The sequence below is a fragment of the Eptesicus fuscus genome, chromosome 17 (assembly GCF_027574615.1).
Source record: "Eptesicus fuscus isolate TK198812 chromosome 17, DD_ASM_mEF_20220401, whole genome shotgun sequence".
In the NCBI taxonomy this organism is placed as follows: Eukaryota; Metazoa; Chordata; class Mammalia; order Chiroptera; family Vespertilionidae; genus Eptesicus; species Eptesicus fuscus.
The window spans coordinates 5310821-5315828 of record NC_072489.1 but is presented as its reverse complement, the minus strand read 5'-3'; the positions used below and the strand labels follow the sequence as shown (position 1 = coordinate 5315828).

General features: G+C 48.8%; 1 pseudogene; it reads right to left on the bottom strand.

Moving 5' to 3' along the window:
* Positions 1-3607: 3607 nt before the first annotated feature.
* LOC103292896 (jun dimerization protein 2-like) lies at positions 3608-4119 on the bottom strand (annotated as a pseudogene).
* Between the last annotated feature and the right edge of the window lie 889 nt (positions 4120-5008).

The following is a 5008-nucleotide window of genomic DNA, read 5'->3' as shown; positions in this document are numbered from 1 at the left end:
GATTGTCTGTTTTCATTTCCTGTTGTAAAATCAGGGGGAAAGTCAGATGGTTTAGAGAGGTCAGGAGATGAGAAGAGGAAAAACTAAACTGTAGAGGGTAAACTAGCCCTCCACTGAGCTTGCAGATCTGTCGGTATTTCCACTCTTCAGCCTTCTGTTGGTTTTGCTGGGGAGCAATGGCACAGGAGGGATGTTTTGTTTTCTGCAAATCATTTATTCACCTATGCCTGTCTCAGAGCGCCTCCTCGGTGCTAGATGCTGGGCCTGGGGTGAAGAGACGCATCTGCCGCTGGCTCTTCCAGGTCAGGCGTCCAGCTGGGAGATGTGCATACAGTTTATCCACTAAGTTACACGTTAGTGCAGAGGGCTGTGGGAACACAGGAGGAGGTGTTGTTTGAAGGAAGAAGAGTCTTACAGGAGAATACAGGAGACACGAGTCTTCCACGGAGCAGACCCAGAAACACTGGCCATGGTGAGGCAACCTAAAGGAAAAATCAGTCTAAAGTTGGAGAACAGAGTGTTACCATCCATTAGTCCCAAGCACAGCTTGCTGGAGTACACTTTGAATCATACTGCAGGAGTGTTTAAGTGACATAAAGTAAAAATAATTACAGCTGCCTTTATATTATGTTCATTGTGTCCTGGGTCCTCTGCTGGGCATCTTGCAGATATCCTATATAGTAAAAGCCCAATATGCTAAGTGTCCGGTCATCCAGTTGTACATTCAACCAATCAAAGCGTAATATGCTAAAGATATGCTAAGGCCCCTCAACCCCTCGCTATGATGTGCATTGATTGCCAAGGGGCAGTTGACTGGTTGACCAGTTGCTATGACATGCACTGACCACCAGGGGGAAGACGTTCCGACCAGTAGGTTAGCTTGCTGCTGGGGTCTGGCCGATTGGGACTGAGTGAGATGGGCTGGACACGCCCTGGAGCCCTCTGTGGTCCCTCCCCAGCTGGCCAACCTCCCACGTCCCTCCCCGGCCCCAATCATGCACTGGTGGGGTCCCTCAGCCTGGCCTGCGCCCTGTCACAATCTGGGACTCCTCAGGGGATGTCGGAGAGCTGGTTTCGGCCCGATCCTGCAGGCCAGGCCGAGAGACCCCACTGGTGCATAAATTCATGCACCGGGCCTCTAGTTACTAAATAATATTTAACCTTCACTGTGGCTTTGCATGCTGGGGATATCCCTGTTTTCTCAGATGAGGAAATTAAGATTCACATGAAGTTATTTGTCTAGGGTCACTTGCCAGCTGAACTTGACCTCTGTCCCTAAGCCCACACTGCTTCCCTTGGGAAACAAGCTTTTCCTGTATCATGCATCCTTGGCTTGTGGAGATCCAGCAGTCCAGGCTCTCCCAGCTGTTGGGCTGTGCAGTGGGCGGGACACAGGCGCCTGGGCTGCACAGGCCTCATGCCCTGCAGTTGGAGGTGGGCACCTCCTGTCCCTCGCACACACTGCCTCTTCACTCGCGCATGCAGGAAGGCTGCAGACGGCTGCTTGGGACCATCTGCTCTGATCAAACAGGAAAACCAACCACATGAAAAGAGCTGCAAACTACAAATGTAAGAACTAACACTGGATGTAAAATGGAGCTCATGGGCCAAAGACTTTAATAACTTTAAGAGGGCAAGGAGGATATTGCTACTGTGATACAATAACAAACTAAAAAAATTAATCAGATATTTAGAAAATACCAAATATTGCTTATGTAAAACCTCAACAATGGGCTGAATAGCAGAATGGATATAGCTGAAATGTAAAATAATAAATTTGGGCGCAAGGCCTAGGAATTCTCCTAAGAAAGTAGAACAAAGGGCAAAAATGTACTTTTTGAATTTGTTTAAGGTGACATGGAGTACACATCGATCCCACGATTCTGACATGCATCTTAAGAGTCCCAGGAGGAGAAAACAGGATTCTTGTGATGGAAATGTTCTGCCTTTTGACTGTACCCATGTGAACATCCTGGTTATAATCTTGTAATATAGTTTTGTAAGATGTTATCATTCGGAGAAACTGGATAAGGCCATGTGAGATATATTTCTTACAACTGCATGCAAATATACAATTAAGTCAAATAAAAAAGTTTAATTAAAACTGAATTGTTTGACCCTAGCCAGTTTGGCTCAGTGGATGGAGCATTGGCCTGTGGACTCAAGGGTCCCAGGTTTGATTCCAGTCAAGGGCATGTACCTTGGTTGTGGGCACATACTCAGTGGGGAGTGTGCAGGAGGCAGCTGATCAATGTTTCTCTCTCATCAATGTTTCTAACTCTATCCTCTCCCTTCCTCTCTGTAAAAAATCAATAAAATATATTTAAAAAAAATTAAACTGAATTGTTTGCTCCCTGTTACTGAGTTATAAGAGCTCCTTATATAATCTGGATACAAATTTTTTATTAGATATACTAGAGGCCCGGTGCACGAAAATTCATGCACTCAGGGGAGTCCCTCAGCCTGGCCTGCACCCTCTCACAATCCAGGACCCCTCAGGTAGGGTCCCTAGGCCTGGCCTTAGATCAGGGCCTATTGAGGCTTTCCTTCCCCCGGCTGCAGGTAGCTGGCCCTGCCCCTGCTGCTGCCACTGCTTGCCATCTGTTCAGCACTGCCCCCCATCTCCTGCCACCGGTCGCCTCTCTCTGCAGGCGACATGTGTGGAGTGCAATGGCTTGGTTGGCCTGGGCCTCCCTCTTTTTTTTTTTTTTAAGTAAGAGTAATGTTTACTGAGCGATACAGAACTGAGTACTATGAAAGGTTTACCAAGATGGAAATGCACTGCACCCTACCCCTGCCACCCCCAATACCCAGAGACTACAGTACTTAGAAATTATACGCAATGGCCATAACTGCTGAATATCTGTTCATAACAAACCATAGCATATTTATACTGTATCACATTGAGTGATTATAGAAATCCATTTATATATTGCTTCTATAAAATCTTTATTTTGTAAAAAATATTTAAAAAAAAGAAAGTATAAAAAACGTGCAGTTGAGAGCCCTGCCAGGACAGCCAGTCTGTAAACATTCAGTGAGTATGGGCCTCGTGCCCACAGCAACTCCAGCAGGGCCGGCGAGGGTGTGCCCCAGCTGCCACTCTGGGCAGGACTGAGCTGGACCACGGTGGGTGGGTACAGCAGGGCCTGGCACTGTGCCCTTCTCCAGCCTTGCATCAGGATCAGGGTCAGGGCTGGGGACAGGCAGATTGCAGTTTCACTCTGAGTTCCATACTCAGCCTAATTTTGGTTGCAACTCATGGCTTTTCCTGGCTGCTCAGAGGTCCTTTGGGTGGGTGCCCTGGTGGAGAGGCTGAAGAAGTGCCCACAGCTGCCTGGTTGGGCATCTCTCCAGCCCAGAGCCTCTGTCCTGCATCCTGCAAGCCTGGCCCCAGGCAGAACAGCCCCATGCAGGACTACTTTGGTCTCAGCGCTTGGTCTTTGGGTTTCATCAGCCTGGGTTTTTTCCCCTGGTGTGCCTGATCTGAGTTTCACAAAAAAGCCTGGCCGATGCTGGCTGTGCTGACCCTCATTGAAGAATTTTTCATGCAGCAAGGAAGATCCCTCTGGGACCCTCCTCCTCCTCTGCTCCTCCCAGCCCATGGTCACTTCTTCTCCAGCTGCTCCAGCAGTGGGTTGCCTTCTGAGTCAGGGGTCTTAATGCTGCTGGTCCTGATGATGCAGGTGGGGTGATGCCGGTTGTGCATCAGGATGAGCCGCTGCCACTCCTGCTTCAGCTCCTCCATCTGGGTTTTCAGCTCCGTATTCATGAGCTCCAGCCACTCAGATTCCTGCTGCAGAAATTCCTTCCACTCCTTCTTGTTCTGGCATGGGGCTGCCGCCACTTTGTTCTTTTCCCAGCGCCTTTTCCTCCACTCCTCTTCCTCATCTAGCTAAATTTTCACAGGTTGAGGCCTCTTGCCCAGTTTCACCTCCAGGAAGTGCAAAGGGGCGACATGGCCCCAATGTTGTGGATGTCAGCGTATTTCATATCTGCAGTCAGGGCCGAGCTGGGAATTCCGGTCAGGGTGCTGAGCCCTCGCAGAGAGCCTGCAGTCATGGAAGGGTCCAGGATCTGCCCAGGCATCATAGCAGGAGGAGTGGCAGTCCAGCCCTGCAGAAGCTGCAGGGATAGGCTGCGACCCTGGGGCCTGGGCCAGGCTGCAGGCGCCATTCCCACTCAGGAGCCGCTGTGGCACCAGCCCTGCCTTGCAGCATCCATCTCCTATTGCAGCCTCCCAGCGTCCCTCCCGCAGGCTGTGGCCTGGGTCTCTCTCTTTGAGGCGATCGATCACGGGGCTCTGCCTGCCTGCCTCACCACCCCTAACCACTCGCCTGCCTACCTGATGACCTCCAATTGCTCGCCTGCCTCCCTGATCGCCCCCAACCACTCACCTGCCTGCCTGATCGTCCCTAACTGCTTGCTGGGAGTGGGGCCAGCCCGGCGAGGAGCCGTGGTGGTTCTGGTCTCTGGTCATTATGGTCGCTGGGCTTTTATTATATAGGATGTTTTATAAATATTGTCAGTCTGTGGCTTATATTTTAATTCTCCCTAAGAGTAAAAAGGTTTTTATTCTAATGAACTCCAAGTCATTATTCTTAATAGTTTGCATTTTTTTGTATCCTAAGTAAAAAAATTGTTGCTTGTCCTGGCCAATGTGGTTCAGTTGTTTGGACGTCTACCCATGCATTGAAAGATTGACAGTTCAATATCCGGTCAGGACACATGCCTGGGTTGTGGGCTCAATCCTGGTAGAGGACATGGAGGAGGCAGCTGATCAATGTTTCTCCCTCTCCCTATCCCTTCCTCTCTAAAAATCAGTAAAACTAATAAATGGTTGCTTAACCCAATGTTACAAAGATTTTCTCCTGTATTTTCTTCTTCTTACTAGTTTATAGTTCTAACTCTTGAGTAAAATAACTTTGAGTTATTTTACATGTGATATGAGGTAAGGGTGAAAATAACTTTTGAGTTATTTTTCATATGATACCAAATTGATCCCACA